Source organism: Sylvia atricapilla, chromosome 13, assembly GCF_009819655.1.
Source record: "Sylvia atricapilla isolate bSylAtr1 chromosome 13, bSylAtr1.pri, whole genome shotgun sequence".
NCBI lineage: Eukaryota > Metazoa > Chordata > Aves > Passeriformes > Sylviidae > Sylvia > Sylvia atricapilla.
In genome coordinates, this window is record NC_089152.1 from 5,840,787 (window position 1) to 5,862,822 (window position 22,036).

Sequence of the window (22,036 nt, forward strand, 5' to 3'; positions counted from 1 at the left end):
AATAAATTACTGAAACCAAATTCATGTCAATTGTTTAATCAAATACTAATAAATAGATATTAATATGTAACAAGCTCACAGTAAATACAATGAGCTTATGTCTTGTATTCAAGTGAAACTGAGTCCCAAGAACCGCTTTCCTAAATATATGAAAAGTGAATTAGAGGAGTATTTTCGATGTAGATTCATTCAAAACTGCCTTCTAAATTCTACTTTGCTTGTTCATTTACAGGTGCCTCACTATGTGGTTCCTGATCCCTCAGCAGATGCCATTATGCTTTTGAAACAACTTGGGAAATAATAAAAGATTTTTTTGTGCAGTGAAAACTCATGGATGTTTGCAAAACTTGGCTCCACCAGCTGTCAGCTCTCTCCCTCGCCCCCAGCTTACATGGTCAAAATGTTGAATCAATTGAGAATTTATTATTTCCAATTTAATAATTTTAGCAATTCTCTCAAACACTGCAAACCACTGAAACCCTCTCTGAAACCTCACAGACGTTCCCTTGAGTCCAACAAATACTCCTCACACAGCCTTTCTTCTGGCTCTTCACCAAACCTTAGCCCCAGGGGAGATATTTGGGGTCACCATCTCCACAAAGAAAGGAGGAGATGCTGAGGAACAAATCTTGGCTATCCCTGAGACCAAAAGAGAGCAAACCCAGCCTTTCCCTCTATTCCAGCTCCTGTGCAGAGCCAGGGTCTGTCCCAAGCCAGCAAACTTCACGTGGTCTCCTTGCACAATGTGTGTGATTTCCCACCCTAGGTGAGGCTCTGTGAATGAGGAGGTGAAGCAATGCTGATACAAAAGTACTGGAAGATCTGATTTAATATTTCCATGACTATGAGTGAGATAATAACTTGCTTCTGGGTAGGGAAAGGAAGAGGAAAGGGGTTGACTCTGACTGCTTTGTACATGTTCCAGCAGGGCCTGTTGTGATAGGACAAGGGGCTATTGTTTTTAATTTAAAGGAGATCAATTTAGAACAGATGTAAGGAATAAGTTTTTTTAGAATGAGGCTGCTGAGGCACAGGCTGAGGCTGCCCAGAGAGGCGGTGGGTGCCCCATCCCTGGAAATATTCAAGGTCAGATTGGATGGGGCTCTGAGCAACTTGATCCAGTGAAAGATGTCCCCAGTCACAGCAGAGGGCTTGGACTAAATGTCCTTTAAAGATTTATTCTAGCCTTAGCAATTCTGTGATTCTATATTAAAAAAAAAAAATATTTAAAAATATATATTTGTATAAGCAGCTCAGGAACTCTTCCTCTGCCACCTCTCATCATTCCCAAAGTACACAAAGTACAGAGCACTGAGACCAGTGCCCTTATGCACAATGGAAATGAGGCATGAATAGGAAAAAGACAGGTTTGTCTTCTTTGTTAACAATCTACCTCTCCCCCTCAGAGGCAAGATGTCAGCTAGATAATTTATTAGAAAATATCACCTTAGTGTAATACAGTATGTACTGTCCTTTGGGGGTTGAAAATCAAATATCCACTTGTCACTGGCAGGGTTGATTTAATTGATACATATAACGATTCCCTCGCTCGCTTTAAATTTTTAAAGCTACTTGGGCAGGATTTTTCACAGTTAGAAGAGATTGGGTTTAATTCAGATAAATGGGAACAGTCACCAAAGTAGTATTACAAAGGTTCACGATCTTCAGGCCACACATATCCCAAAACCAAGCAGCACCTCCCACTCAGATGGTCGCTGCAGCCACTGGCACCTGTTTGCCAGCCCTTGGGATCCCCCCAAAACCAGCAGCAGCTGGTGAGTGTCAGGCACTGAGGAATTCCTCCTCTGCCCCATGGCCAGGGAAACAAGAGCAACAGGCCATGCTCCTGAAACCTGAGATTTCAGCCAAACCTAAGGAGGATTTTGAGCCCAGTCAAGACCTCCCACAGCGGGCAGAGCACCGCGTGCTCCACACCAGCAGGGAAGTTGGTCTTGGGGAGGAGGGATGGAGGATTTTTAGGTTTTAATGAGTTATTTCTTAACTTCCCAGGAACCACTGTGCCATTCAGAAGGCAAAGACACACAGCCTAAAGCACAGATCACCCTTGGCAGGGTAACCAAACCTCCCAGAGCAGAGTGTGCCCACTTGGTTTTGTCCCATAACCCATCTTCAGGGAGCAACAAGTGACAGAGAGGTCACAGCAGAGGGTTCAGCCTTCCTCTTTCCAGGGATTTACTAATTCCCCCTACTCAGGGACAAGATGGATGGGGGGAGGAAGCTGTGCTGAAAAGATTTTCATGAGCAGGTGTCTTCCTGCCGGCAAGATGAGCCTGAACTGGAAAAACTTCCCTTATGCCATGGGTAGGCATAAAACAATCCTGGGCTTCACCTGCAGAGCTGGAGACCAGCGGAGCCAGTGCCAGATTTGATCTCTGACCAACACAGAGACTAAACTCAGGGAACTGTATTTAGCAGAGTCAGACAAACCAATATCTGTAATTTTCTTACAAATGTGCATTTCAGTTAATCAAAATTAATCTGCGTGTTTCTGTCGGTGCCAGTAAGTTGTTTTGATTGTGGAAGGATTTGTTTTTGAAACAAAATTTAAAATCCACATAAGTAGAAACAAAGGCATTTTAAACATGCTCTTTTTTTCAGATGGAAGTTTGTGCTTAAAACAAAACAAACAAAATTCCAAAACTTTAATTTCGAATATAAAAAACCTTAGACTTATTTAAAAACAGTGTAAGGCATTTTTATATAAGTAAGGGAACAGAAAACCCAAACAAATCCATTTCACAGTAACCTACAATGAAATGAATTGCCAGTTTTCATTTGGCCAGTGACCTTGAAAATCATAACTCCAGTTTAGGGTCTGTCTGTCTCTCCTCTGAGTGACAGCTAATGAACCAGATATGTGCCCTGGCACAGAATTAGAACTACATCCTTTTGATATTACAACTTTTAGAGACACTACTTATACAAACCCACATTCTTATGCTTCTTGAGGTAGTAATTTTTCTGATTTCAAATCCTTTGTGTAACCAACTCCAGCATTTAACTGGTGCACAGTGTTTAAGGAGGGAACCCAGATGCATTGTTGGGCTGTTTTACAATCTCTTTCCAGGCTGCATCTGCACTGCTAATGAATAGTGACATCAAACACATAAATTAGACTGTAGGCTGAAGATAATTAAATTGAGAAAGTTGACAAAAATAAACTGTATCAACTAAATCCCCATTTGCAAATTATTGTATGCAGTCTTCAAGGTTTCAGCAGAACAATGGATACAAGGGGAGGAATATAGCAAGGCTTAAATTTCACAGGGATAATTTGATATTCTATTTGCGCTGTGAGCAAGTCATGTTGCATCAGATCAAATCCCGATTTCATTTCATTGTGAAAAAAAATCTATTGTTGCCACTCTTTCCCCTACTTCTTCATTATGAGGATGTAATTTATCGAAGTGCCCCTGAGAGTTTGCAGCAGGGAATGGCTGTAGCTTTATATATTTCAAATGGCTTCTTTGTCGCAGAGTGCTAGTGGTTAATAGGAAGATAATGAAAATATGGAAATTAAATTAATTTGGTGCCAGGGCTGAAAAGAATACTCTCTTTAATTTGCAGTACAGCAAGGTTATGAACAAAATTTGAAGAAAGAAAAAGGAAACGGGATTGCTGCATTCTTCTAGGGAAGCTGGTAGGCTGGGGATTATCCTGCATTATCCTGAGCTTGGAGAGAAATCAGGTGTTTTGCATATCGCTTACTAATGGTAAGGATCTAGATTTTGGATGGCATGGGGAAAAGTGTTAGTTAAACAGCATGATATGGGAAGGCAAGATATTGATCAGTGACACTCCAAGGGAGGAAACCAAAATTTGAGTCAAAAAAAGCAAAAGAAGTGCATGGATGGCCCTAAACCCCAGCAAGATTTATTACCTCTATGAAACATGAATTCTAATTAAAGGCAAAGTCCTTTCTGGCTTTTCCAGAGCACACCTAATTAGCCCAGGGAATTCAAAATTCATTATTGGTGCCAGATACTAGTTCTTGAATTGAGAAGAACTTTGCAAGAGTGTGTGGAGTCTTGTTTCTGGGTGTGAGCAGCAGTGAAAGAGGAGCATATCCCATGGGATGTGCTGGGATATCAGCAATTCCTGCTGGTCAAGGCCACTGCAGCTGGATGCCATCCTACACTCGACATGGTTCCCTTCAACTGGGCCAACACAGAGCAATGACCGCAATTCCAGCAAGTGAGCTAACCCCTGAACGAGCCGGCTCCACCCCATCACAGCGTTGGGGACGCTCCAAGACTCCACCGAACTCAGATTCACCATTGAAGCCCCATGATGAAGACTGGAACAAACCACCTCACCCTCACTGACATCAAAGCACGTTTCTTGCTTCCCCAATACGATCACATCGCTCACTGAGGTGCTTAGCACAACATTCCCCTCACCCTCTGACTAAATAAATATCCTGACGGGTCTTGGAGAGAGATATGACACACCAGCTTGCATCCTTTATGCTTCTGGCAGGCAGTTAACAGAGTGCTAAGTGAAACACTAATCACTCAGGCAGACAAAACACCACTGCTATCCAAAATCGTGTTTTTCTCGTTGTAGACACAAACCAGTTATATATTAAACCTGTAAATATGACGATGATCAATAGTGCTGTGACTTCATGTCTGCTCCCAACTGCTGTTAGGAGCCAGCTCCTGCCTGTTGAGGCACCTGTGGCTGCAGCCCCCTCACCTCAGACACATTGGGCATCCTCTGCTGCTGTCACCTGCTGACACCTTGCAAACCATGGGTCTGAGCTCCCCAGTGCTGCCCTTACCTGGATTTATAGTGCTCACATACACCAAACACCTTTTATACAGTCAAACATTATGAACGTGCCAGGGTTTCTAAAGCTGCATCAGAGACTGTCCAAACAACTGCCTCGAAAAGATTTCTTCCCACAGTTCCAGAAAATGAGAAATGCAGCAGATTAAACTTGACAGCTTTTTCTTTCAAGTGTGATTTCTCTATCTTGTCTTCCCCACAGGCTTCCAAGAAGTGATGCATAAATATGAATAGTAAAGAAATCTCTAAACTATGCCAATAGAACAAAAGGAATATGGAGATGATAAACCATTGTACTTCAGAAGGAAAGCCAATGACTTCCAGCCAAGTTTTCAGCAGGGCAACAAACAGAGCAATTTGTTTCAGAGCTTCAAAGGGGACATGAGCTCATCTCGAAAAGCTGGCCTTGGGGTGAGGGAGAAATCCCCTCTTCCCTTATGGGCACCCAACATCTTCCATGAGCACATCTGGGACTTCCCATGGTCGAGGCAGGATGAAGCAGCAGATGGATCCACATAAACAGAGATATCATTATTCCTGTTGGTAACATGGGTAGAAATGCAGGGTAGAGAGCAACATTGAGCAGAGCTGCCTGTCTCCAAAGGGGAAGGGCAGACAGCAGCCCCCAGGCAGCAGGAATCTGTCACCACCTCCAGGCACAGTACCAGGCAGGAGACAGCTCTCGATGGGACAAGAAGCTGAAAAGTTAAATCAAAGCAATTAGCAATTAGTGACTTTGCTAAACTCTGCCAGGATTGCAGAGCTCCTTATTTCCTGATAAGCCACAGAAACAGCAGGACCACAAGTGGTAAACACAACTCTGTGGAAAGGGTGCAAACAGCTATGAAAATGTTGCAGCAGTTCTTTTGTTGGTGTTTTTTCTTTCTCTCTCTCTCCATGATTTTCATCCTCATTTCTTAGAATCTTCCTCAGAATAGTTTCAATATGAAGCAAACATTGGCAGGAGCTCCTCTGTACTTTTTCATTCCCTTCATGTGGAAGAGCTGCTTGTACAAACTTCATTACACATTGGTGGAACAATTCTGGGGTTTGCAGACTAGAGAGAACCAGTGAAACCTTGACTCCATCAAAACTAATTGCAAAACACTTGTTGCTGAAATAAATCCTGGGCCTATCTCAGAAGTAAAGAAAAAAAAATTAAAATTATAGCAGGAAACCGCAGGGCAGAAATCTCATGTCTGGGAACATCACATATCAGGAGAAAACTCTTGCAAGGGTTTTATGAACATTAACACTTCTGTCACGATCATTATAATGAGAGAGTGAGACTCTGACTTACTTAAATCAGGCAAAGATATCTATCTGGTTAGCATATTCGTGACTGCAGTACAACATATTTCAACACTGTGGTTGCAAAATAATCTTTATATTTTTTCCACGGGAGATTACTCAAACCGCGATAATGCATTTTTCCAAATTAAATAGATAACTTTACAGACTGCTGGGTAATAAAATACAAATAAACATGGAAGACATACCTTATTAAAAAATTAGCTTGTCATTTTTCAGGCTCTTCTTTTGATTTGCAAGTTAATAAAAACCACAGCCAGTTGCCATTGGGAGGATAATTAATTATCCATCTATAAAATTAATGTTGGGGGGGTAAGGAGGCGTTCATTTGAAATATTCATAGCATATATATTCAAGCAGTAGAGATGGTGTTAGAAGTCTCCCACACAGTCTGACAACTGAAACAAATGTAATTTGAGTGGGTTTTTTGACTGAAGAACAGTTCTGACAGTGCTAAAAGGTGGTCAAAAGAATGACTCACTTTACCAGCTCTCTTGCTAAATGCAGCCACGTGTCCTCCTCTGGAAGGACAAAGAATTGCAGCGCTGGATTCAGACAATGAGCTCTGCAATCCCTGTTCTCCACCAGTTTCTGAATGGGGCCAGTGCCAGTCCCAGGTCTCCCTGCAGCACATCCAGAACCATCCAAGGAACCTCCTGCTGCTCACATGGACACCCCAGGATCAGCTGCACCCAGAGAGCCCCTGGGAGTCCACTCCAAACACAGATGGATGAACACAAGACTCCCAGAGATGTATCTGGGCATGAAATCAAGCAAATCTCTGTGGGATATCCCAAAGATCAGCTGAAGAGAGGTCAGTGAGAGAATTCAGTCCCCAGCCCAGTATTGAATTTCCCACCCAGGCAAACGAGGAAGCCAGAAAAAAATTAATAAGAGGAGATAACAATGTCCCCAAACGCTGTGTGAATATTTTAAAACTGAATATTTATTCCAAAGTGAATTAAGGCAATTTTAACTTTGCGTGAATGCCGCCCCCCAGAAGGTTTGAATAATCCACTAATGTGGAGATTTAGTTAATTTGAGCCATTTTCTCTGTACCCTTTTCAGAATGTTACCATGTCATTAAATTTGCTCTGGTGCTGCTAGTGAGAAAGCAGATAGCTGTGGAGTAGTTCTTGTGACTGAATGTACTCCCACATCTACTAAAAAACTGAATAAAAGACAGATACAATTAACTCATTGTCTCATAGGACAGCAAAAAGTTGCTAAATATCTTGTTTTTGAAGCCTTATTTGGACCAGATTTAGATGTTAAAATAACAAATATGTATATTCTTCATCTTTCATAATTCATTGCACAATGTACTGAGGCCACCCTGGCCTGAAAGGAGTCACTATCCAAAGGCAAGAGATGACAGGAATGTGCAGAAAGTGGAAAAATTACAAGGAAAGGGCAAAATCAAGATGATGACCATGGCATGCACCTTCCACAGACCTAATCATTATCATCAGGCAATGGGGTAAAAAGCATGGACTCCAAGGCTGATAATGGCACTTCTGTGGGTGAAGGGGGATGATGGTGGCTTCCCTCCAAGAGTGAAGGATTGCCTGAGAGAAAGGAGCAGAAATGTGTGATTGAAAATGTAATGAGCAGGTGATGAAGGCCAGCATTATGGGCTGATTGGAGGCAGGAACTTTGATCTTGTTTGATACAGACTGTGAGATAAGTGGGGAAGAGTGTGCAAAAGCTCTGGGAAATGAAGAAAAGCCATTTGGAGGATTAGAGAGAGAGGAATGAGTACACAGGTAGCACAGTCACAGTGGTATACTCAGTTCCTATAAATGAGCCATACGGCATCTGTCAAAGCCAGAGGAAAAATGATGCTGCTGAAATGAAATAAAAGCTACCACTTGGACATGAGTTTTATTTGAACTAGTAGATAGAACAGCCTCAAATATTACACAGGACCTAGACAAAAATGTAGATGTAAGACTTGCAGAGCTACAGGAATCTAAACACTGCTTGGATGTGAGACATCTGTAATGAGCAAAAATATGTTGGTGATGTTTCAACCATAAAGGCATTTGGGACTGTAAGTTAAGAAAATTTCAGCAATCTTGATCTGATGTCTAGACATTCTCAAGGAGCTGTTGGAGGCCCATATTTTAGTTTGGCAGGAAGGTCTGCAGAAGACAGTTGGACGAGCTGTCACATAGACAACAGCATCATTCTGTCCATGCTTTCACTTGTGTGACTGTCTTTTACTGCCACAGAGCTGCTTGTGCCCAGACAGAGCCAGCCAGAGATGCTCTTCTCCCCATCATGTTTTCAAGCTGTCAGGGCTTCACTTTGACAAATGTTCCAGTGGGAATAGCATCACAATGTCTCACAGTAAGAATAACTGCAATCATCTGTGAAGTGCCTTACAAAAAAAAAAAAGCTCTGCCACACTATTTGGGCTCCTTCTGGAGAGGACATCAACTGCAGTAAGAGTATTATTATTTATATCTCATAAAAGAAGGAGAACTACTCTGGATGATAAAACATTATTTTTTTCCTGCAGTCTAATAATTTCACACAATTTTAAAAGTAAATAAATGAGGCTGCCATTCTGAGAAAGAAGCCACACTTTATTGCCATAATTAAGCCTCTATTTATCACAAAACTTCTGGTTCAACCTCACCTCACACTGAAATTATGTTATAAATAATTATCTGAAGATCCAAATCCCACTTAACTCGGCAGTGATTTATTTTGCTAAACTACTGTTACCTGAGGGTAGACATATTTTAAACCACACTGAAATAACTACTTGGTCCTTGTGGTGTTTCCTGAAGTCGGAAGCAAAACATAAGGGTTGACATTTGCTCTACAGCAGGACAGGTAAGAGCTCAGCACTGTTTCTACAGGAGCCAGCTTCTCAAGTGAGAAATTCTCATGAATCAGGAGCTGCTTGGGCAGGTCAAGTGAAGCAGAAGAGAAAAATTGTGTGTTCCATCACTGATCCAATGAGTGACAGTGTCCAGCCTAGGAAATACATTGCCCTGGGGATGATTGCTGTCAGTCTCCGTTTTTGCCTCTAAAAGGGCCTCTATTCATTTACCAAAAATATTTCTGTGCAATACCTCATCCCTGATTGCTAAGGTGGCATTTACAAAATGCCACAAGTCCTGGAGGAAATGTTTCAGGGTGACAGCTTCACAGATGGAAATCTCCTTTTCTGACCCTTAGGATTCATATAATCTGGAAAACAAAGACACTAAGATGAGGAGGATTTGGAAGTTTAAGCACCTGATTTGCAATCACAATTAGGTATTTACATTCCAGAATATCACAGAATTTCAGCCTGCAGACAAAGATAGTTTCAGAAGGAAAGGCCTTGTGAGGACAGATAACAGGAGGCTAAAATTTGTGCCACTATTTGGCAAGGCTATCAGAACCCTCTGCCCAGAACAGTATTCACATTATCATTTACTTCTGCTACCTCTAAAATCCATGCCCAGCTACTTAGATCAATATTTTTCCCAGCTGACAGTTGCTAGATCCAGCTCAGAAAGAAATGCATCATTAACAATGTTGCCCGTTATTACTCTTTAATTTCTTGTGCAATGGCTTTTCCCATTTTCCCAGATTCTTCCAGCAATGATGTGAAGGAGATGCCCAGCCTGCAGTGACCAGGGCCCTGTGATATGAACCTACTCCCCTGAGAAATAAAAAGGTGAAAGCAATTGAGTTCCTGTGCACAGCATCACTAATCACATTGCTCATCTGCTGCTCCTCTCACCACCATAAAGGATTCTTCAAAGACACGGTGGAGGTTCATTAGCAAACACTGCATGGATGAAAAAACCCACACAGTTCATCACCTACACTTACACTGGGAGCAAACAGAGGTCTTCAAATACCTGCCTCAGCTACTCCATCAACAAAGGATTTACTTTTTTAAAAAAAATTAATTAATTTGCAGGACAGGACACTGACATATTATCCAGCAAGGACTGTTCTGTTCTGCTGGATTATAGGGTGGCTGTCCTTGCTCACTCACCCCTCACAGCAACACCCTCTCACCTTCTCTTGACAGTAACTCAGCAAGACAGGCTCATATTGGACATTGGTTAAGCCAGACAAGAAGAAATGGAAACATTACACTGTGTTTTCTGTACAAATTAAAATTTTACTCCTGGCTCTTTGCAAACCTGAACACCAACTACTCCATTCCCTCTGCCTTGCATGGCTAATGGATATGGATAGATGCGAGCAGCAAATCAGTCTCCCTCAAATGGGAAGGATGCTCAGCACTGCAGAGCTGGAGTATTTAATTTCTCATCCATAGGCAGAAAAGTCAGCAGAGAGAGCAGCTCTTCTTCCCACCTTCACCTCCTTGGCTGAAGGGAACAAGGGAGTCTCCTATAGGACCATGGCTTACTCTTCTGACTGAGGAAACCTGGAACAAACCACGGCACTGACTTACAAATATCTACAGGGACTTGCCTGGCAGTGACTTGGTTGGAGTGTATTGAAAAATCTAAGTCCATAATTCAATATTTAACCTGGCCAAGGAACAGCTCAAAAATATTCCTTTCACAGAGGCCCAAAACATACATCCTGTTAAATCTAAAAATGGCACTCCCCTGTATTTTGTTTCATGACTGACAAATGCCATTCATCTTCCCAATTTTAGTAGCCAGAAAGGGTTATAAAAAGAAGGATAAAAAAAGACAAAAAATTGCCAGAATAAAGTCTGGTGAGAGCATTTTGTCTTGCATGGGTGAAAACATGGCTGAATTATTATAAACCTCTCTATCTTTGGTATTTCTGAAAGATTTATATATTACATCCTAAAGACTTTCCATTTCAAACCATTCTTTAAGGTTTCCTAATTATTATTATTATTACTATTAAAATAAACCAACCTGCAGATGAGAAAATCCCCCTATCTCCAGCGTTCAGTCAGATTTTAAGTTGTGCAATTGAACAAATGACTAAACCGTTTCTGTATTTCAGCATTGCACTCTCTGAGACAATAATTCCAACATGAGTTTAATCATAAGATAATGGAGTTGTATGTGACCAAAACAGTGTCTTTATATATCAAAAATTACTATGGAGAAAAATGAGACCCCACAGTAAATATGGTTCCCTAAACACACACACACCCCACAGAGGAAATTCCCATAAAAGGAATAAGTTTTCTATGTAGGAAAAGAGTATCTTGGATAAACTGGTGGAAAAAAAAAAAATCCTCAGTCCTCAAGATTTCCAAAAATTTTGCAGATTTTTTTCTGAAAGCTAAGTACCCACTTCATTTCATGACAGGCACTAACAAGCTTGATTTCCTCCTTTATAAGTGTCACCAAACCCAGAAATATTGATTTCCAGTTTGGACAACTCATGTCAGATACAGCACTGTGCTTTCATGTAAAATTCATCAGAGAAATCCTTGCAGCCTTCTGATTAAGGTCTGTGTATATCTGCCTACTAATAAGGGAAATTACTTATGTCCCTCAGAAATATAAATAGTTGTTGACTAAATATCAACTTTTAGTAATCAAATGTAAATAATCTCTTCTCAATATGAAAATTGTTGCTGTTAATGACCTCTGGCAAACCACCTATATTTACTGGTTTACACATATACAGTTAATATGGTCCAGAGCTTTAAGAGAGACGTAGAAAGTGGAACCAGTAAGTAACAAATAGCTCAGTGAAATCTTCCTGAAAGTAGACAAGGCATAAGGAGAACTAAATGGTTTGAGACCACGAAATAGCTGGGAAAATTGTGAGATGATTCAAAAAGAGATTTAAAACCTAGATATAATTCCTGACTGATAGATACTTGGTTTCATCATTGGCAAATTCCATCAGGAAAGAAACTCAGCTCACATGGAGGAATGGGAGCACCTCAGTGTGCTACCGAAAGCTGATGTGAAATGGTTCACACAGATGTAGCAGCAGATACAAGTTTGCACCAAGACAACATCTCTGAATGTATGATCTCACTGGCAATAAAATCACTTGCAACAGCAGGAGGGACAGGGAACAGGGAGGAAGGATGACTGCACATTATCTCATGGAGATGTTCAGAAATACTAATCAGGTTCAGCTACCTCACCAACCACTCTGGTTTGCACTAGAGAGTTTTCTTAGTACATTAAAAAAAAAAAAAAAAAAAGTTCATATAACCAGAGGGGAATCAAATTAAGAGAAATTTGATTGGAACTGGAGCAAAGAGAGATGAGTGTCCAGCCACAAGACAGTCTATTACACACGAAATTTTGCAGTGTAAAAGAAGTAAGTGGACTGTGTGAGATAGCAAGAGATAGGATCATGAAACCATCGGCAATTGTGTGCAGGTGCAGGATTAGGTAACCACCAGCAGTTGCACATAGCTGCAGGGAGAGGCTCTTTGTTCCTTATATTACCTGTGGTACCCATTATCTTCAGGATGAATTCGGCTAAAGACCCAAAGAAAGCAGAAGATGCCATCTCAGCTAAATGAAGAGATCCTGTCTGTTTTCCAGTAGCTTGTGTATAAATCACTGGTGGCTATTCTATGGACTAGCACCTCTCAAGGCTGTGATCAAACCCTAAAGCATTTCTGGAAAGGAAAGAAGAGATTTAAAAATCATACACAGTTCCAGTAAAATTCCATGCCATCCAAAAACGTACTTGATGGGTGCCCATTCTTGGCTGGTAGGCTGAGAGTCAAGGCTGAGTGAAGGTTGGATGATGAAAACTCTTGTGAGTACCTGGATGAGCACAAGACACAGAGAGGATGGATTTTAAAAGGAGTTTCATCCAAGTAGAAACAGGCATTTATCTTGCAGTGTCTCCCTGAAAATGTTGTTTCCAATCATGGTTAAATGACTCAAAGGCCAATGGTGAAATCTGTTTTGTGAGCCCAGAGTTGTTTACCACAAGCTGAAGTAAAAACAATTTGTGACAGAAGCAGCATTGCTGTATCAACAGCCTAACAGGGTTTTATTAACACATCCACAACCTCATCACAGCCTGAATCAATCTTAGCTCAATCAGACATTGCATATTTTATAAGACAGACCATCATGGAGAGATCACCCATAGTGCCTTAGCAGAGCAGGCAATAGGGCAGCTTTACAGGACTGTCATGGGATTACGTTCAAAGAAATAACCCTAAAAGCTTGAGGGACTACTTCACACTCAAATCCTAGTGTGGAACACTATAAATTCCTTCCCTAAACTCCAATTTCAACCTAACCTCATAAACCAACTCTCACTCCTGCTCGTGTCAAGCACAGACAGCCGAAGAAGCAGTGCCACACATTCTCTCCCCACATCACTCCCCACCATTCCAGGATTGTGGCATGAAAATTTTTTCCAAATACTATTAATACATCTATTGTTGCTATATCTCAGCAGATTTTGTGGGTTTGGGGTTTTCTCTTTAGTTTTATTGTCTTGTTTGGGTTTTTTTTCCCTATCTGGAGCTTGTTGTCTCAAGTACCAGTTTAGTTACTGCCTGAGAGGGCCATCTGAATATACAAGTTCCCAAAGCCAACTCCCTATTTTGTAGGTCACTCAGCCAAGTTTTGGCTATAAATCCAAGTCCCTGTGTGGTTGGGTTATTCTCCCCTTTTCTGCTCCTCTCTCAGAGCACTTCCCAGATGAGAAGAGAAGTTTATCCAGGAGATCTTTCCATGAGGTCTCTCCACCCAGCTCTTCCCTTCAGCTAGGGCATACTGCAGTCTGCTGCCAAAATCAGCAAGATGCAGCATGTGAAAAAGCACTGTTTATTTTCTAGAGGAAGAACTGCAACCTGTCTTTTCACTTCCTCACCCTCCTAAAGGGTACAGACATCCCAAGCACCCACTCACGCCTTTCCAACTACACAGAACTCTGCTGAAGGAGCCCACAGGAGGGTTCTGGGAATGGGTGTACACAAAAAGAGCTGTGTTCCATCTGAAATACCTGCAGGGCCCTGAAAATTTGATTTTTGTACTGAACTTTTTAGGAAATAACTATCTAGGATTCACCCACGGCGACATCAAAAGACAGATGGCCCATACAAGAGCTGCAAAACATTTTCACTGTGAACATTTATACTGTAAAGCCTTGACTGTTTATTGTAGAGGTTAATGAAGCTGTGAAGAGTACATGGTCTTGCTGAGATTATTGCTTCTGGGCAATACTGAGCAACAGCCATTCTTAATCCTAACGAAAGGCATGACAGATAGACCAATTAAAAGTGTTTCCAAACAAGCTTTGAGACACAGGGCAGCTGTAACGTGATTATTTTTTCTAATCCCTCTATCCTACAAACACTATCTAATTGCAGTGCCTAGTAGCCTCTGAATTCAGCATTCTCAAAAAGATTTGCACTGCATTGCTCCTAAATCAGCCCAGTCCAGTCACATGACTCAAGCTCATACAGAAGCCAAAAAATCTCCATCAGAGAAAATGTGCTGCTTTTTTATTTATTTCTTGCCTCAGAAGCCAACGATTATTTCTGAATGCTGTCTGGGAAAAGCACAAGTATTCAGAAAACTGCTGCTATCCAGTCCCCTTGGTAGTTCAATATTTTTCATAAAACATCACAAAAGCTTTTTATCCTGCAGAGAGAGTCCATATGCACTCATGGCTGTGCATATATATACACACACTGCTTGGGTAACTCTCCCATAAATATTTTCTCTGCTTTGGTATAATATCATACCAAAGGTGCATCATAAAATTCTCTCTGAGAGAGAAGTTTTGTTCTCAAGTATGTGGTTTGCCTTTGTCTAGATGCACAGAAAATCCAAAAAAGGAGAGGGGATACAACCTCTATTTATAATCCTGGATTTAATATTAAACAAACAGAGAAAGGAAATAAAGAAGTAAAAGATTTTCCCTCTTAAATCTTCAAGTAATCCTTCATATTCCCTTACACATACTTACCTAGAGGAGTAGAACAGGAGTAAAACAGGAGTAGAAAAGGACTCACCAGAATAGGGGCCTCTACTAGATGCAGAAATTGGAGCTACACCTGGAACTACATCATTCCCACCATCCCAGAATTACAGGCTAAACTCACTAAATAGATGTTGGTCAGCGACAGGCAGGAAACTACATTCCCACCCTTGCAGAGTGTATCTACTACTGGTGCACCATTAAGCACAATAAAATGCTTCCAACCCTTGACTGACTTTTTTTTCTTGACTGTTCATTCTTTTGCATCTATTTTGCAAGTATGGGCTGCTCCAGATTTTACTGGAGAAGTAGAGCAGAGTTCAACACTCCTACTTTAAAACAGATATTAAGTCCTGACGAGCATTAACAAATGTAAATGTACAGAAGTACCAAAAGACCAACTTCACCAGGAGTTCCTGATGCTGCATGAGCACTCCTGAAAATCTTCAGGGAAGGGCTTGAGCTCAGGGGGAACAGCCTTCAAGTGAGGGGAAATCTGTGCCTTGGGACTTGCCTCAGACTCCAATCAGTGTTTTTGAATCCAACAGGGCAAATCCTGGGACTTTTTCACTGATCAGGATGTTCATCAGTGACACCAGTTCAGGATGTCACAAAGTCTAACACTGGAATATTCATCTCTATCCATCTCAGATCCCCTGCTGTGCTGCTGCTGTATTTTCTTTGCTGCTGTCAGTCATTTAGGTGTCAGTTTGCTCAGAACAGGACTGACACAAACTGCAGAGTTATCATTTCCTTAAAAGATTCGTTCTCAAGCTTTGCTTTACTTCAGCATTCCTTCAGCAGTGGCCTCAAATGATCGTGTTTTCCCACAAGACTGGGAGACACTGCTAGAGGAAAATCAAGAATGTGGAATTTAAACACCTGGTCTCTTCAAATCATGGATTAACCAATCACAGAAAAATAAAACTGGCATCTGAGCTGCACACTGCTGTTGCTTTACGATGTATTTAACCCAAACTCCCTAATCTCATATTCCAATAACAGAATAATGAAGATCATAATATGAGGGAGTTGCAAAGACAAAAGCTTACTGCCTCTAGGTGTTAATAGGATATTATTTCAATAAGAAAACTGAATAAATATATAGAGAAAACTATATATACAGCATTGCATTCATTTAACATGGAGATTTCTCAAGGAAAAAATACCTTTTTTCTGTTGTTTTAGAGGTAGATTTTTCCATGGAAATATATTCCCTCCCTTCTTCCTGGCTCTTCTCAGATTTTCTGGTTTTCTTTGCCCAAAGGTGTTGGCTCCTTCTCTGGCTTGGCCCTCTATGGGTTTCAAGATTATTCCAAGTTGTTTTTACACAACCTTCTGGATCATGTTAGGAAAAGGTGCTTTAAAACATGTTAAAATAATGTTATTTTTAAATGGAGTTCAGGACTGACAAAGGCACTGGGCTGACTGACAATCCAATTTATTTCTCTTGGGAATACATTACCAGTGGGCCAGCCAAAAGCATGTAGAAAATGTTTACTGACATTTCCACGTAAATATCTGTCATTAGCTTCTCTTTTATACAACCAGGCTCCAAACCACTTTGTGCTTTTCAGCTCCTTCCCACTCAAGCAGTGTTGGAACCCTGGAAGCTGAGAATTTCAGGCTTTCTGTGCTAAAAAGCACTGACCCTCAAGCAAACACTACATTTGACCTGAGGCTGTGGAACAGGCTTCTGAAATTGGGTGGTGGCACTGGGATTATGAGTGTATAGTTTGAGTAGAAGTGTGTGATATCATAGGGTGCAAAGCTTAGGATTTAAGGGTTTAGTATTTAGTAATGTATAGAGAGCAAGATGGAGGATTTGGGTTTGTTGGCTAAGTTCTTCCTTCTCCTTCTTCTTCATGGGTGATGTTTGGGTGGTGTTTTCAAACTGACTGAAAAGGTCTGCATTGTGGACCACAGGCAGTTAGTTATTGGGTTAAAAGTAAAAATTATATAGGTGTCATCTCGTTATTGGACAAATTATGCTTTAAAGACCTTGGAAAGAGTAAGAGACAGAGCCATTTTCTACCCTGTCAGCTAGAGCTCACAACTCATGAGACTGTACTTTAGATAAGAATTAATAAACATCTGAGTCCGAACACAAAAAGCTGTGTCTCCCGTTCTTTAATCCCAGCTCTAACAGGAAGAAAAGAAGATAAAAACTTCACAAAGCACTCATTTTCTCTGCACCTCTCACAAGGAGCATCAAGGCCAGAGCCAAGCAGGAGAGGTTGTGCATGAGCTGCCAAGGAACCCATTCCTTCATGCAGCAGGGCTTGGAGCAGACCAGAGGCAAAGACCCCGGGCACAGAAATGTCTCCACACATACCTCTACACTTTGGCCAAACCCATTTGTTGAGCTTTTACTGAAACAGGAGCTTGATCATTACAGGAAGTCAAGTAAAGGATGAACTTGTGCCTTGCTGTCTCATGCTCAGGGGACAGCTTCCTCCACCTTAGTCTCACAGAATTAAGCCATGACCAAATCTTGACAAGACAGGTTCAGGCATGAAGATACAGAGCAGGAGAAAATCCACCAGCAAACAGAACCAAGGCAATGCCACGATGTAAACAGAATGCTGCCCAAAACATCCAAGCAAACTTGCTCCCTCCTGTTCTCTGCCATGGGTTTGGGCAACCAGAGCTGGGATGTCACATCAGCTGTGACTTCAGCTGGGTTCCAGAGACACAAATGACTCGATATTCCCTGAAAGTCAAGTCCCAAGAGGAGTAGGGCAAGTTTCACACACACACACAATAGCCACAGCAGGACAATGCCTGCTCTTGGCCATCAGCTCGTCCCGGCAGAGGAGAGAAAAGCACAGAAATCCCCTTCACACCCCCGGGTTTTTCAAGGGTGTGTTTGTTCCTGACTTGCCTCCTGTCCTTTCAAATTACACAAACCCCAGCTTCCTCCCTGGCTGTGTGTTCAGTGTGTTTCATTGTGCCTTCATTGTTGGGAATTGTTTGCTAATTTCTGGGCAGCAACTCCGCTTTCTACACCACTGGGATTATGTAAAGGAGGCAGAGATGATACAGAGCCTTTGGTCATTCACTTCTCAACAGGGGAGCTCATTCATTGAACTACAAAAGTTTGCACTGTGCTGAGAGCTCTGAATTTCCCCATACCACAGCTTTAAACTTTTAACAAGATTACTATCAACATTGCTATTAAAACACAGTTTATGCTCTCAGAAGAGGAGAAATCTGTCCTAACACAATAAACTACTGATTGTTTTGAAAGCTTGAGTTGAAAGATATAGCACTGCCAGCCCCTGGACAAAACTTAGAGACCTAATAGTCTCTGAATTTCCCATGCCTCATACTGAAGGAAAAAAATACACTTTTTTCAAATAAAACTGACCATTTTTTAGAAAACAGTTTACTACGATACCAACACAGAGGGTGAAATTCAAGCCATGTGACGAAAATTTGGCTTCTTAATACTTCCTGAAGTCTCTTCCTGATCCAAACTCCATTAGTTCCATTACCATCAGAAGAAATACCCATCTCTCTCATTAAGGGGAAACAATAAAAGCTCTAAAATTGAGCCCATATAATGCATGGTAAAAAAGATTTTCTGAATCTACATGGAAAGCATTCACAATCAGCACTTTAAAATGTGATGTAAGGAAGGAACAACAACATATCCAGCTCCAGTAAACCCAAAAAAAAGGTCTCACTCCCACAAAATTCCTTTGCTTGGTTTCTGCAAATCTAAAAGAGAGTAAAAATTTAAATATTGCAAGTGTTTAAAATATAAATAACTACTTGGGTTATTATATCTTTTGGTTCCTGAGTGGATTTTCCCCACCGCTGTCTCAACCAAGGTGAAGCTCTGAGCTCCATGGCTCCAGCCAGCTCCTCTTGCTGTTCACAGAGTGCACAATCCCACGCTGTCCACCCAAGCCTCAGCCAGCTGAGGACTCCTTTTGGGCTCAGAGGCAGCTGCATGGCCAGAATCTCACACAATACTTAGCAAGAAAACATACTCCAGATAATCAGTGCATCTGACAAACAGGAAAAGGGTCGCAGCTCTGAGAAATGGGTTCCCAGTGCTTTCCCTTCACACACACAACCTTGTTCTCCCCAGCTGAACAGCTGGGAGCCAGCTGAAACATAAGAACCTCTCCCCCTCCAGACTGTGCTCTCTGTTCGGGGTTTAAGACAATTACACAGTTATTTGGTGTAAGAAAAGTCAGTCAAGGGGGAGACAAATTGTTTGATTTCTCACCCAGCTACATAATAGATTTCTAGGAGTGCTAACTCATCTGTCTTCCCACTATTTTACTTTCATTATAAGGTTGGGAATGGGAAGTCATTTTTCACAGGAAGGATCTTTAACTGGTTAGAAATTAAACTGCCCAAACGGGTGCGTCCTGCAGAATAGAACATCTGTTATCTGGGGCCCATGGCTTTGGTTGCACCTTATTTATCATCACAGCAGGTCCTTCTCCAAACATAGCCTTGCTCACCCAGCTCCTAAGACACAAAGACAAGTGGAAGACATGTGACAAGGAGACAAAAAGGTCCAAATCCAAAACCTCATTATAAAATAAGGTGGTAGAAAATCAAAACTGTGCTAAGAGAAGCAGAATTGTCTCCCAGAGCAACCTCATCCTCCCTAGCTGAGTGGGCAGATGTGTCTTTCATCATCCCCAGCCTCTCCACCTCAGTACATCCTCCACTCAACTGCTGCTGCCAAGCTCCTGTCCTGTGAGTCATAAACAACACGTGGGCATCCCTGTGACCAGTCCCAAGAGGATCAAAACCATCAACACCTCCACAGCCAGCCTCTTGCCCCAGCATGATGGTACATTATTTCACCATGATGACTGTCCTCATCACTGGTGAACATCCCAGGCCCTCAGAGGAACTGAGCTAGAGAGGGTCTGGCTAAAGGGCAGGATTTTCCAAAGTGCACAATTCACTCTTCCCTAATTCTGCTTCTGAGGCTGCTCAGAAGGGACAGGACACTGTTACATTTTTTACTCCTAGTGTGTAGGGAACATTTTACTTTTTCTCAGTAATTTATCTATCTCTATTTATTTTACTTCTTCCTACAGCAGGCAACTGAGCTGTGCTTGATCCTCTCAGATCTTCAGAGCGTGCAGTGGGTGTTTCATTGTAACCTCATGGGGTAACACTTGCTGCCATAATGTTGTGCAGATCTCCGCACTCTGCTGCTGGCTGGAATAGAAAATTAGATTCTTAGGAAAAACAAACACAATGGGATATAAGCAACGTTTCCCTGCAAGGATATTGCCACCATAACCAATTCGCTCTAATAGCAAACTTAACCACTGGTAAAGAGTTCCAAAAATAATAAAGATTTTTTAAAACCACCCTCTTCAGCTGCAACCTGTGAATCTTTTGGGTTTTTTTTTTGTTGTTGTTTTTTTTTTTAACCCTTATAGTCAGTCTTCTGTTATGCTTTCAAATAGATAGCTCTAGGTTATTGATTTTCTTCAAAAAGCTGATATTAGTAATAATCTGATTTCTCACTAGGGGATGAAATTTGAAGACTCATTCGTGTCACTTCCATTTTTTTTTTACTGTTACAACTTCCTTTAAAGAGGAAGAAAGCACTTCATCCACGTGTTGCAGAGGCAAAACCTCTGGTATTTCCAATACCTCTTTGCTTACATGTCATGCAAGCACATCTACCCTCTCACCCACCACAGACCTTCTCTTTTCCAGTCTCAGCTGAAAACATCCTACAGGATCCAGTGGTCCAGGGCTGCTTCCCTCACTGTTTACCAAGAGTTGCAGTACCTGCCATCTACTATTTGAGACTAAAGCTCCATTGCTTCTAAGCACCAGCATCACAATCACCAAGAGTCCCCATAAGTAATTACATGGATTTTATAACTCAAGAAAGAATTTTAAAAAATTAGAGGTCGAACCATTTTGCACCAAAAGTTTGCTTCTTTCTTTTATCATAAGCAAAAGAATCACAGAGAGATACGAGCTGAATTATTGGGACCTTTCTGCCTCCCAACTTTTTAATTAGTAGAATTTCACAGCTATGGCTTAAAATACCCTGAGACTAGGGTGATTGACTTTGAATTTACTGAACATGAAAGGTGTGTTTACTATATAAATTGCAGGTCTATGCACTTCTGAGCGACACTTGCATTCATCTGAATGTCACACATCAGACCACTTTATAAACATGTTATTTAAGACTCACACTATGCCAGCAAACAGAGGCAGAGGTTGAAAACCTTCTCTACAGCAATTGTTTCAATTGCTGTCTTCATCCTCTATTTTACATCAGCAAAAGCTGGAAATTACAGAGCACCAAAGACTCAGGAGCAGAGTGCAGGACTGTGAGAACAACAACAGCAAAAAAGTAATCAAGATAAAAACCAGGATATTTATTGCCAGGAAAATCTATCTTACAGTAACAGGGAGAATTGTTTTCACAGCCCAACAACTAACTTCCGAGAACAAATCTCAGCTCAAATAAATTCACTGGTTTATACAAAAGTTCATAGCTTACACACCTGCACATACCATGACAGCTTCTCTTTCAAAAGGTACCTCAAATATTAGTCAAACACACTGCTCAGTAAAACAAGAGGCAGGTCTTGGCCTTGAGCTATGACAACCTTTTATTAAAAACCTTTTCCCATGTTAGTGCCCTGCTGAGAGAAGTAAATACCCAAGCACAGAGTTGACCACAATGATGTTTCCTCAATATTTCTCTTTTTCATTCTGTCAACTTTTGGCCATTAAAATCGTTATATACACACAAACAACCAGAATAAAACCCACAGGTGCAAACCTCTGTTTCCAAACCCCCTGCCATGGGTGCCACCAGACCAGGTTGCTCCAAGCCCCATCCAACCTGGCCCTGAACACTTTCAGGGATGAGGCATTCACAACTTCTTTGGTCTTGCAAGTGTCTGTCTAGGCTGTAAAATTAATGAATATTCTTCAGGCAATGCTTCTGGGATCACTGAGAGACTTAACTCACAAACATTTCTCACGCTGTCTCTAGTGCTCAAGCCAG